We start from the raw sequence: 14,989 nt of genomic DNA on the forward strand, positions 1-14,989 counted from the left end.
AAATCGCTATTAAATATTTTAAAAGCTGTAGTCGTATATTATATAAAGTACATGCAAAAGATTCCTCCACCTTGCATATACACGATAATATATGACGCTACATGACGACGAGTATTGTATCGACCGACGATTTTTTTTCGTTTATTGTTTGATGGTCACGTGTTTGCAAGTATACAAACACAAAAAAAAAACATTTTAATTGTAGGAAAGGTAAAGTCACTATAAGTCTATAACGCGTGTAATATAGCAACAAAAAGGGTGTAAAAGATTAAAGAGTCATTTTTATGATCACACTATACAACAATACAACGTATAATATTTCAAATAGCGGTCAAACAGTTCACACCTGTCAGGTAGGTACGTACCCATTGACCGTCACCGTCTCTAGACACATTTTCTTTAGTCAAGTCTTCACAGAGAATTTACAAAATTTATTGGTTTTTGATTTTCACCGGTGCATGGGCGGGAGGCGGGAAGGTTCATTTTGATTTATTGGAATTGATATTTTCTAAAAGAGACAAAATCCCGCATGACAATTGAGAAATATACGCGTCGACAGATCGGTACTTTCATGGTACTTTGTACATGCATTGTAGCCTGTAGATTAATAGAGTATTAAAAGAGAAGGAGACGTATTAAATCAATGATAATTTATTTGTTACACGATTTTATTTTTATTGAAAAAGAAAAACTTTAAAAGTCATATAGTGTAAACATTCATCCGATTATTAAAACACTTATAAGCTTAATAAATATTCATAAAGAAAAATACTAGATACTATTAAACGAACATTAGTCTTATTTTTATCTGTAAAATAAAAGTGTTATTTTATAGTTTTTACGTTTATACACAACGAAACACCTTAACGATCGTTACCTACATAGTAGGTATATTATACAGACGTACAATATATTAGTACCTATATAGCTTAAGGCTTAAGTGATTTTAGAACTATAATTCCACAAGATTTACTCGTGCCGTTAATTAAAACTGTAAATGTATATAGTACAAGCTTTGTTTATTAATCAATATACAAATTATTATTTGAAAATCGAGTGTCGAGCGTTAATGCGTTAACAATAAGATTTAAAAAAAAAAAACGGTTCTGAAAAGCTCTCAAAAGTGTCGTTTGCTGTATAGTCTTATTTAATTGCAGTCATAGTACCTATTGATAATAATGCAATTATTGATATTCTTCGAAACAATACTGTTTTCTATTATAAACTAGTCAGTGATATATTGTCGTGATTTGTATTTATTTATCTATACATAACTGCATAAAATACGGCGCTACATTTACAATGTGTTTCGGTTTTAGCGAAGCTCAATTCACGGGTAAATCAGCATCGGCGTACTTTATGAACTCATTTTACCGATTTTTACAATCCGACCGTTACGAATTAGATATATGCTATATAATATAGCACTTGGTATATTTTCGAACGTGATCCAAACTACTTTCTAAACTTATACTTGATAACTCTAAAAACAATCTATAAGAAACCTAAGTCAAAATCGGTCGAGTAGTTGTCTAGTCTATAAGTAACAGACATAAAGACATTGCCTTTTGTTACATACATTTGAATAACGAACAATAATTATTAAAAATATTATATAATTTTATTTTATTTGAATCCCACAGCACAACGCTCGGCGGTTGGGCTAGTTCGAATCAATTTGTTTTTAAATTTTATGAGTTTAACCAATAAAATGTTCGATTTTTCAATTACAAAACGAAATACACGCGCGCGAGTTGTCCGCTGCAATTGCAGCAGCCATATTATATCAGTTGAAAAAAAAGCTAAAAACACCCTCAGTAGGAATCTATTGATGATATTATATAATATACTTTTACGGACCGATTTGGACCAGTCGTATAGTCGCCGAGATTAACGGCTTCAAACACAATAACACACAAACTGTTCGTCGGCTTTTTATAATAATAATATATTATAGTATAGATTCGGACGAATGCCTTGGAACATTATGCCGTATAGGTTTTTCGATAAAGCGTATGTGTGTGTATAACGTGTATATATACCCACCCGCGGTATACCCGTGTCGTGTCGTGTAGTATACCGTCGTATATTATATATACGTTAAATCGGAAATGATTTGAAAATACAAATTAGGTAGGTGTGTAACTACACTCCAAATAATAAAAAAAAGAAAAAAGAAAAAGTAAAACAATTTTATCACACGGTTCGAACAACTGGAAACAATAGAGATAAAAACAAAAATATATATTGTAGGTAGAGGACGTATATATATATATAATATCATGTAGGTAGGCGGTATAGGCATCATAAGTGTACTGCGAGTGGTTCTTTTTTTTTTTGTTTTTACAAAGTGTGTCGAGTAACGATGTAATAATAATAATATAATGTACCTATATCATAATGGTCGTATGCGGACGCATATAACGGGCGAGGATATATTGTCTCGTTAATTATAATATAATATTATAATAATACGCGTATTCACTGCCGCAATGCGTTTTCCGTGCGACATTGCAGCACATTATATATATTTTGTATTCGTCCAATAATGATGGTACAATAACCATAATGATAATAATATGTAAAATATGATTTTTAAAGCGCGCGCGTTTCACACAAAACAAATATTATTACAATAATATAATATAATAATATTGTATAATATTATAGCTGAATATTATAATATGTAATATAATATTATTTTAGTTCAACGAACCGGGTTTTTGTTTTTTCCGCCGCGGCAAAAACAATATGACGCGTATAATACTCGCACATAATATTATTATAATATCATATACGTACCACTCGTAATGGTAATAATAACGTTGTTATGCGCGTGTGTGTATAATGTGCGCAGAGGTGCCTATATAATAATAATAAACGTATGCCCATAATACCCACCACCACCATATATATATAATTGCTCGCGGTAAAAAGAAAATTATTATTAAAAAATTATGCCCACTTCGAAGGCGGCGGCGGCGGCGGCGGCGTCGCGATAACGTCGATACTTTTCAACGAAAAATCACCGCCACACACACAAGCCTATTATATTATAATATTATTATTTTATACTCATCACGAAACGTACGCGTATAATATGTATTATAAATAACACACACACACACGAGCGCGGGCATTATAATATACGTACACACATATGCGGGCTATATATTATATTGTAATATGCATATATGGAATCTAATGACTGTAATGTTTTAACTAGGTATGTGTGTACACCTTATATATATATATGTATATACCGTATATGTATACGACGACGACGACGACGTCGGCGGGTATGTGTGTGTGTGTGTATAGTATATGTATATATATGTACGCGCAACAGGTGTATGTATGTATGCGCGCCCGCAACAGGTATGATATTATTATATACGCGCGCGCACACACACACACACACACGGGCAACGGCCCGCACTCGCGCGCACGCACGCACGCGCACGCGGTCGCGGGCCTCAGACACGCGGCGGACACACACACATACACACTCGCACACGCATTATTGTACGACGTACACACACACACACGCACACAATATATAATATATAATATTATATACGCGTCGGGTCGACTTGTAAAGCGCGTCCGGCGGTACATACCGGTTTTCGGATGGCTCTTTTTTTTTCCGTTTTTTTTTAATTTTTTTTTTTTTTTTTTTATTTCACTTCTCTTCCTCTCCTCGGCCGAGCGAGCACACGCACACACACACACACACACGCACACGCGGACCCGCACACAATTGGTACGGGTGGAGGTCGTTTTGAAACCACTTTGTCTACATATATATATATATATATACGTGCCAACCTCAGATCATGATCCTGTACGCCGCCGCCGCCGCCGACACGCCGGCGCACGCGCGCGCGCGTGTACGCCGCGTGTGATACCGATATTATATTATAATAATATTATAATATTATTATTATTATTATTAGTGTTATAGTACGGGCCCGCGCGCCCGGTATAATAATAATAACATACACGCCTGTATATTATAACGATATCGGTCGTAATATTACTGTTAAACGCGCATATTATAATATATATATATATTACAGCTGAATATTTTGTTATTACAATAGTCGGGGGGGTTCGCGTGGAATATTAATAATAATAATAATATATACGAGATCGTTGTCACACACACACACACACACGCAGGTGTCACACTGTTGACATTATATTACACCTCGGCGTAGTATTGACTGTTGTTGTCTGTTATTGTTGTCGTCGTCGTCATTATTGTCGGGGCTCGAACTTTATCGGTACACATCCCCCCACGCCGAGAGCGTATATATTACACGAGTGTTTGACGTGGCGGTGATGTGTGCGGCGATTAAAAACAAGGCGATTGTACTCTGTCCTACGAGCAAAAAACCGGAGAATTATTTCGTTTTCCGTTCGTAGGTTTAGGTTTTTAAAATTTTTTATGTAAATTTTTAACGTGTTATGGGCACGGACTTTATTGATGTGCCCCGAACGCGTACACTAAATAAATTTTAAATACTCGTGTGAGATTTTTTTTTTTTTTCGTTACTTATTATTTTATCTTTACACGTGATTTTCAATTAAACTACACTTTTACTATAGCATTGTTATTTGGATATTTTGCATCCGTCTGTTGTTGTTGGAACTACAGAGTAAGTTGTAGGGCTCAAACTTTATTGGTATTTTCTGAAACTCGAAACCCGAAAGCGTACCAATTATACACGTACAGCCGGATATTGCGATTAGAAGACAAAAAACAGGAATTTTTATTTTTATTTCTCTCTCGTTGCATATTCTTGCATTTAAAACTACTATTATAGCAATAGTTTATTGTAAAATACGTAGTTGCGTTTTTAAACGTCTTCGGTATCTTCGCATCTACATACTATTAACTACATACAACCTACAATCACGTACAATGCGCATTTTATATTATGTATATATATATACCATTATATTTTAGAGTAAACTATAGTCCATACGTTGTAACTTGTAATCGTTGTATCATAAATTCATAAAATAAGTATGGGATTCCGATTGATTATAAGGTGTATTGTTGACCACATGTGTCGTGTTACATTTAATTCTAGTTATATTTTATGATTAATATACGGTCTGTAAAAATAAGACGCACAATTCGCAGAACGAGGATGAGGATCAATGCATCATCATTAGAATTATATAACGACAGAGTCGCCACAGGAATCGAAATGTCACCGCAATACCTATTTATAAAAATAAAAAAGAACCCAAATGAAGGCGTTCATAGAATTCAAATGATGAAATCAGCGAATTCAGCAATGTACCATAGAATATCATGATATGTAATTGTCACCGAGTACAGCTTCAAATAAAAATAAACGATGACAATAATAATACTATAGTATTAGTACATACATTAGTACATTTATACATTTTGCTATATCGTATATAAGATTATTAGAATTACAGTAATATTCAATTACTTAATGACATTAATGTTCATCAGTTATTAAAATAATTATGATCATAAATTATATTATATCATAATCGGTCTTATTATTGTTATTTCATCAGCACACTCAATGCTTTTAGGAAATTAGTTAATGGTTATATTATAACTATATTATATTACTTGAGTCGATTTTGGATGAGTATGACGTATGACGTTATGAATTTCCGAATTCCTGAAGCAGTGCGTTTGTACTCGTAAATGCTTTATGTAAATTATTTTTTTCACGTTTGCACCACCAATCTTATTATATTATTATTGTCCAACAAACAATACACTTTTTAGTTTAATGTGTCTGGGCAGCTGCTAAACAGTGTGTAACCAACCATATTATTTACGAAATTCACTCAGAACCGTTGTATTCGCCTTATGGCTAATACCTACTATTTATATATTATAGACTATATATAGTGAAAGACTTTCATTTTAATTTATATTAGCTGCGTGGCAAAACAACAATAGAAAGAATACTATGATTATGGTTATTTTATTAATAAATGAGTAATTACCGTATTTGTTAAGTCTCTACAGCGTTTTTAATATTTCACGTATCGCAGTCCAATATTTGTGTTTTACTGCGGGGCCGTTAGAATTATGTCTGGATGTATTCAGTTACCAATTATAAAACGTACACCACAAAATACATACATATTATAATATAAGATGCAGTTCAGTGGTTCGTGAAGAGGGCCGTTTTTACATTATTATATGATAGATATAATAAAATATTAAAAATATTATTAATAAAAAACGGATTTTAATTTAGTAAAAAAGTATGAAAGTATTTAAATATATAAATATTATGTCAATACTGTTTATTCACAATTTGATATATATTTACATTTATTATAATTAATAAATATTTCATTTAAAAATTAATAGAAATTATATTTACAGTATCTTTAATATATTAGTATAGGAACATCAATAACATTGTTTGTATAACTATATATAATTTTTATATAAAAGTTTTTAATAAGTACCTATTTTACTAAATAAGAGGTTTTTTAAACCAATATTTTTTTTTTATTCGAAATCGTTTTTTTATTATCATGTAAAAACAATTAGAAACACTGTACATTTTTTAATTCTTGATTTTCGTAATTTTATGTAATTATAATATATTGTTGAAATTACTATACCCACGCGTTATTCGTTACGATGAAGAGATAAAAATGGAATTTATTGGTTATGGCGACTACCCAATTATTTGTGAGAAAATTATTATTGTTGTTTCTTGAACGTTAGGTGACCAGTGACCACCTATAAATTTAAAAGATTAAATCGTAATATGTTAGAATAGGTAATTATCAAATCACGTTATTTACAATACTTTTTGAATATTTGAATCCAAAAATGTTTGTTGTCGTGAAAACCAATTTGTACCAATAAAATAGTACATAATATTATTAATATTTATGTATTTTATGGAACATATGCGTTTATTATCGAAATATTTAAAATATAATTATTGTTAACTTTTTGATATTCAAACTACGTAAAAATATTTATTTCAATACAAAACTGTTTCTTAAATATTTCTACATAATATACTTAATATAGGTGCTAGTGTTTCTATACAACAAAGGTGGATATGATATATCTACCTTGTGGCTTGTATTACTAGCTTCGAGTCTCCAACAAAGTATACCAATTTATGGTTATATTATAATATGTATAATTCGTTCCACAGAACTGTGATATTGTGATAGTAAAACAGAAGATATTTTAAATCCTTAGAAACATTTTATTTAACCAGGAGGAATTGTTTTTAATTTTTGTGAACAGGGAAATCTAAAAATAGTACTTTGCTGTTTCTATCTCGTACTTATTATATTATGATTATAAACAGCAATACATTTCATTATTTCAATAATGTTAGGTTTTTTTTTATTTAAAGAAAATTTTACAATCTGTACACATCTATTACAATAAGCAAATTTGATATATGTACAAGATTAAAATGACATGAATATAGTGTTGAACAAGAAACCCATTCATTCACATACACACACACACACACACACACACACACACATCTTTAATTTAATGTTATAAACTTATAAACTTATATCTTATAATTTATAACATTAATAATACTATTCTTTAACCGAATAGCAATATACACGATAGCCATATAGGTTTATAAACATATTATTATATTAAACACAGGTCCCTAGGCCAGTTGCAAACCAATGGGGTGGATCAGGGTGTGATCGTTATTCAAGTATCAAATGTTTCAATATTCAACTCAACCTATCACATTTATAAAATATATGAACTATAATATTAATGCACAAAACAAAACTTAGTGCATAAAAAACGTCTGGGGATTGATCATCCTGTTAACCCCCTCAATAACATATTTTACTAACTTTAAGAACTTGGACTACTTGGAATACTTATTTCTTGAACTACGGTATATATGTATATGTAGTGTATACCAAGAACATAAAAAAAAAATTAATGAATAAAAAACAATAAATACATATTATGCAATACCCAATACTAATATAGACAATATATATATATAGTAAGTACCTGTATAATACAGTTGAGACAAACGTTAGCTCGTTAGCACGACACTATATACATACATGATACATTTTAAGTTTTGACTCCACACTTTGAATTTTGAGCTGAATTTATAATTGACGGACACAGAATTGAACACAATTTATTGGGTCACAGATAGATTGAGAAACTAGCTGTTACAAATACGATCTATTATAATAGATTACACTAAATATTGACTCCGGTATGTATTACCATCATAATGCATAATAATGTAGAATAATGGCATGTATATTATATATATATATATATTATATACATAATGTAGCCGTTTTGATTTACTCGCGGGAGGCCAATATAATAGACATAATATAGAATCATAATCTTTTCAATACAAGAAAAAAAAACAATTATAATTGGGCAACAGCTGAATGCGCACTATTACATGCATAATATTTTATAAAGACGATAGTAAACGGCAACAGCTCTTTTTAATTCTTTAATTAATCTTTCGGTGACAATAATTATGTACCTACCTAATCATTGTTATATCTGAGGACCGATATTATTATGTATTAATTGTTATTAGTTATTGCTCATAGCTCATAAGCCAATTTTTTATTATATATTATAATAATATGTTTATAACTGTTGCATAAGCGCGTAAAAAATTATTATATTAAATTAATCCGTAGTAATTATAATTTATTATATTATTATATATAATATGACCTATTCATTCGGTTTGGCTTCCATTATCGCGCTATAGTGTCGAACATTATTTTCGTTATATTTTTAATTGCTTAATATAATTCGAGTCAATCAAAACTGATCATTCATAGGTAATTATTTCTTCCAATTATTAAAAATAAAGCATCAATTATGGTTAGGATTAAACCACAGCGTATCAGAAACATAAATTACATTCGAAATATTTTTTATTCGATCCAAAAACATAGTAGATACTTGGAGTAAAATTAATAGAAAACTCGAGAATATAATTATTTAACGAAATAGCATATATTATAGTATTGATAGTATTTAATAAAACCAATACTAAATAAATAATGCCCATATATACTTACATAATATATTGGACGCCAGCTGCAGATTCACCTTATACTAAGTAATATTATATATTTCATTCGGATACCGATCAAAACATAAATACATATATAATACATAAACACAATTACAAAATATCATCATCATATCGCCATAATAGTGCTAACATATCCGGATTCCGGACCGAAAGAAATCATTTTGTCACTGTAATTTATTATAATGCCCGACGCGTGTGTTTCCGACGATAATCAGTTCTTGCCCCGTAGGCGGTATAACGATCAAAGAATAATACAAATACGCGTTTGTAGGTATATTATATACATTATATTATGTATAGAGACAACGTCGGCGACATATAAATTTATTACAACTCTGGACGCGGCTTTTGGTGTCATATAATATATTTTCTACCTGCAGAACTAATAAAAATTAAAACCGTCCGCCATAATATTATAATGCGCGTCTAAAACACTATAATGTGTACCCACGCCATTGTTTAGCGACTATATAATAATATATAATATACGCGCACATATACGCAATGACATTTCACACCGACATTTTTTGAGGCCTCGTCATACAGATCGCCGGAATGGTGTTGTATACGATTAGTGTTCACGCTTTTGATATATTATTATAATTTATAAACATCACGCAAACGCTAACTACGTGTAGAGTAATGTCGGTAGGTTAATCAAATTATGCTTTATAATACACATTTTGTGATGTTATACAATAATACATTAGCAACGTAACTGCAGGGTTTATAGTTATTATTATACGTCGTCATATAATCATAATTTTGAATCATTAACACAATTAATATGAGTAGAATAATTACTGTGAATTTAATGATGAGATTTGCATTTCGTTAGATTTCGTTTAGAATTCAAAATTATTGGCGTACAAAATTGATCCGAGACGACCATTTTAAGTACTCATATCTATACGAAGGTACGAAAGTACGAAATTATATTTTAATTATTTTTCCCAGACTTTAGCACTTATATAAGTGTATTTAAGCTATTTATTCTTAATAATATGTTTTTATTTATCACTTGGGAAAAATAATTACGGACTTTGCCAAATCCATACATACACATAAACAATAGTTTGATATAAAAAACATTTCTTTTTTTTCATAAATTATTAATTATCAACATTCTGTATTTCACTGTATAGTTATTATAAAAATAACGGAATATGCAATTGCAGTATATAATATAAATAACTGCAGTAAGTATTAACTATTTAGTATTTAGTCCACACTGCAGGTTACAGTTAATGCGCTCTACAATAAACAAGAAAATACAGGATTAATTTAAATAATTAAATATATTTATTTTATCACATTCTTCGTATATGAATTATAAATAGTAATCGTACGACAATTACGCTCATAGTAAATTTATATGTCAGATGTTAACTACAATTTGAGTAATAAAATAACATAATAAAGCTGCTGCAATTAATATGAAATAATATGTATATATTATATACATTAGTATATTAAATTGAAAGATCTATACAATTTATACGGTTTAGTTTTTTTTTCTCATCAATATAAGGTACCTAAATACAACGATAATTGTATTTAAATATAAACAAATTATACGATTCTACACACGGAGTAGGTTGTAGGTAGTATTAGTATATTATGCATAGGTGTTAACTTTTATTGCTTATTATTATTTTTGTCGTACTTATCGCGTGAGAGACAAAACAAGACGAAATAAAAAAAAGAAATTATTTCATTTTGGTCTTGGCCGCGGAAGATAAATAATATAATATTATCTAACGCACGTGTGATGCGTTTGAATGATATTCTAAACGGAGGGGCCGAGGGGGTATTGCGTTTCGTTTGTATAAAAGTACAATTAAAATACATTGTAATAATGAAGATTTATAGATTCGTTTGTTTAAATAATGTTTTAATCTCTTCATTCGTTATAAATTATAATATAAGCGGTCTTCATTGAATTGCTATGCATTGCATACCCAACAAAATGTATATGTATGTCGAAGAAGAAAAAAAATGACACGGAGATAATTCTTATCATATTAAATTACAATGTATGTATTATAATATACACGCGCGCGCTGTATAAAAACCCATACGGTTAGAACAGTATTATAGGTATGTAATTTTGCAGCATTATGTAGGTCGGTTAAATTCTTTCTGTTCTATAACTATACAGCGTTTTGCGTACAAGTGAAAGATTTATCTTATAGGTATTTAGGTATATACCTGCGCGTCCTGCTACGACTATATACTTATATACATCTCAAAGTCGCTCTATCCTCATCATGCACCTATATAGGTAATATAAAATAAACGTATGTTTAAATTTTTTTCTTCTATACGCTCATCATAATATCATACATTATAACTACTGCAATAATATAATAATATGGTTTTTAACGTTTTTTTGTCTATAAACATTTTTTACGGACACCTCATCAACAGCTAAACACGTATACTATTTATATATGTTTAAACAATAATAATGATAGAATACCTATAGTGTAGGTATATACGAGCTGCCCTGTCCAGTTAATAGAAATCCGGGCAACTCGAGGCCCTATGTTTTAATGCATACATCTTAATTCAAGCTGAAAAATTATTTTTAAATAAGTATAAACACTATACGTGTGATATTTTATTCAATTATATAGTAACGTAGTAGTGCGTGGTATAATTTAAAGATATTGATTATTGTTGATCGTTTAATATTGTGATAAAACTTACAACAATTATGGATACCTACACATTTCACATAATATATTATATATGTTAATATCTTATGTACAACAAACACGTAAGTACGTTTCTGAAAATATTGAATTTGTTTCTTCTTATAAATAAATTATTATTACTTTTTAATTACATCTTAATTGGTCGTATTGATATTTAATGGACTATTGGACTAATATAGGTAATAATGATTATTTTATGCTGTCTGTATATTTATAATACATACTATTTTTGTATCTAAAAAAGTGATCATTGCAGTTGCGACAGAATTATTAAAAGTATAATATTTAAAATAAAATAAAAAACTAGACGTTTATTACACATCACGATTGTAACATATTATTATAACATTTTATTTACTTATATATATATATATATTATATACTTTTAAAATATAAAATATACTCTTAGGTTATGCTCTGAATAACGCATAGATAATATATAATAATATAACGTCGTTTACATATTAAAATATTACTCGGACGTGGTATGGCACTATACCTGTATATGGGTTACCTGCACGGCTGCACAGTATTATACCTATACACGTTTTCACCACAATATTATAATATTATGTGTACTACATATAATAAATAATAATTAATAAAATACATGTAATAATACCAAACGTTATTGATGATTACGAACGATGGCGTTCGGAGCGATACAGCGCGCGTATAATATAATACGTATTATACATGTATTATTTATATGATATTTTATTATTTTAATAATAATAATGATGATGATGATATAATAATAATCGCTCGTCAAGAAAACGTTATTAAATAAACGACATGATAATATATTATAATATACGACCCGGACGGGTCTGACGGAATCCGTCGACGTGGTCCACATGGGGTGCAGTGGGGTGGGCGGGGAGCGCCTATCTATCAGCTAATCGTTTCGCGACGGGCGTAGGTATACGCGTTTCGTGCGCGCACGCACGCAAGTTTCCCGCAGCACTCTTTCGCGGGGTCTCGGGCCGACTGTTACAACAAATTAACGACGTCGTCGTATATACGAAATTCTGGTCTCGCGTTTCGGTATAATACCACATTACTATATAATATACCACGTATATTACAATATTATACAGAGCGATTCACCGAGCGTGCTCTCCATCACCCCCCCGTGTTTTCCTTTAACATCGAATTCATTCAAATTCTGATTTTTTAAACTCTAAAATACACACCGCAATACATAATATATATATTATAAGTGGACATATTTTCAAATAGTACTTGTATTTTTTTATACAACTAGGTTATATTTTTTTAGGAGTTTCCTGTGGCGATACCGACTATTTTTTTTTTCGCTTTTTTTTTACTCGTGAATTGTTGTTCCGGATAACTTTTTTTGAAAATGTTGATGTATACATATTATTATCTAAATCGAAATGCAAACGAGTAGTTTTTGAGTTATTTAAATTTGTGCGTACCTACTATTTACTAAGGATGATGGTAGGAAGATTTAAAAACTTAGTATACCTAATCAATATTAATCTATACATCACGGTTTGTGATTTGTTAAAATGTCAAGTATAGGTAGGTACAGTAAATAATAAATATAGAGTAAATATTACAGATCCACTATTACATCAGTTCTTTATTTTATAGTTAAACCATTTTTAAGGACCATCACTATATCCTTAGTATACGCACATTAATAACTATTCTAAATTTTGATTTATATATACATCAGAATAATTATCAACAAAATTATCTACTTTACATTGAAAAACATTAAGTTCTTAGTCACTACGGTACACTGCTCCTTAAATGATTTATAAATTATAAATAATCAGAAATATGATGGTCCTTAAACATACTAAACAATTCCAAAAACCATAATTTAAATGATTTCATTGTTAAATGTAAAAGTGGTGATGGTGCGCATGCTTGGAGAATCACCCTGTATTATAATAGGAGATAGCGCGTGGGAGTCGTCTGCTATATTGGCGAATACTGTTAAAAACTAAAATTTAAAAAAAAAAAAACAAAACAATAATAATACAAAATAATATATGTACGTATGGGTGTCGTACGTATATATATATGTTTAGACTCTCGCGCTATACATCATACATTATACGTCTTGTCGTGCCTGGTTGTATTCATCATATACGCGTGTATATATATATATATACTTATAGTATATTATATATTATCATGTCGGAGGCGTACCGCCTCGAGACGAGGTCCGACGCCGAACAGTGTACAGGGTGTCCATTTCACCATCATTCACCGCATTGGTCCACGCCAACAACGTTTTCTTGATTAATATTTTCGATAAGTACGATTTTCTATAATCATTATGAGTATAGGTATACCGCAGTGGAGAACCACGAGTCACGACGACCTGTATTTTATATTATAACTCTGTATATTTTTTTATTTTTTTGTTTAGGTGTATAACATGACGAGTATATGCGGCTAGCAAACACCAACAGTTCTCTGAAATACGTACGTACTAAACAAGGATGCAGTCGAGATGCGCTTAAAAACAAACAAGGAACATTTTATTTAATTTTAGTTTCGTGGATTTGTTTGTCTTAGCATCATTTTTATAGATTAATTTAAATTAAATAAAATATTAATACAATTCTCTACTTTTCATATTTACAATCAATTTGCAATAAATAATAATTATAGATATAGTTACAGAGATAAACTGTGTTATGCAGCATAACTTATGTTGATGACACTGTAATTCAGAATTCTAGTTAAAAGCTTAAATTAAGATGACTTATACAAGAGAGCTAATTTTTGTTTAACGTCTACAGTAAAAATTGATGCGATAATAATAATAATAATAACTTACATATATAGTCAAATCTAAGCATATCGTTTTTAATATTACGAATGCTTCATATCATTTTATAAGTCCTGACTTTTCATTATGTGTACAATCTTTTAATTGTAAATATCTAAATTGTGTGTGTGTGTGTGTACCTTATTGGAAAGAGTTGATTGCGTTAAGTATCTTGGTAAATATTTTAACTATAGACTATACTAAAGTTTGTTGAAAACATATTTATTATGTAAATAATCTTATTAGAAATTTATGTAATAACTAATAAGTTAATAAATACTGTTTGCACAAAAAAATGCTAGATTTTAAAACTATTAGAACTATTCACTTAGATTTTG

Source organism: Rhopalosiphum padi, chromosome 3 (assembly GCF_020882245.1).
Source record: "Rhopalosiphum padi isolate XX-2018 chromosome 3, ASM2088224v1, whole genome shotgun sequence".
Classification (NCBI taxonomy): Eukaryota; Metazoa; Arthropoda; class Insecta; order Hemiptera; family Aphididae; genus Rhopalosiphum; species Rhopalosiphum padi.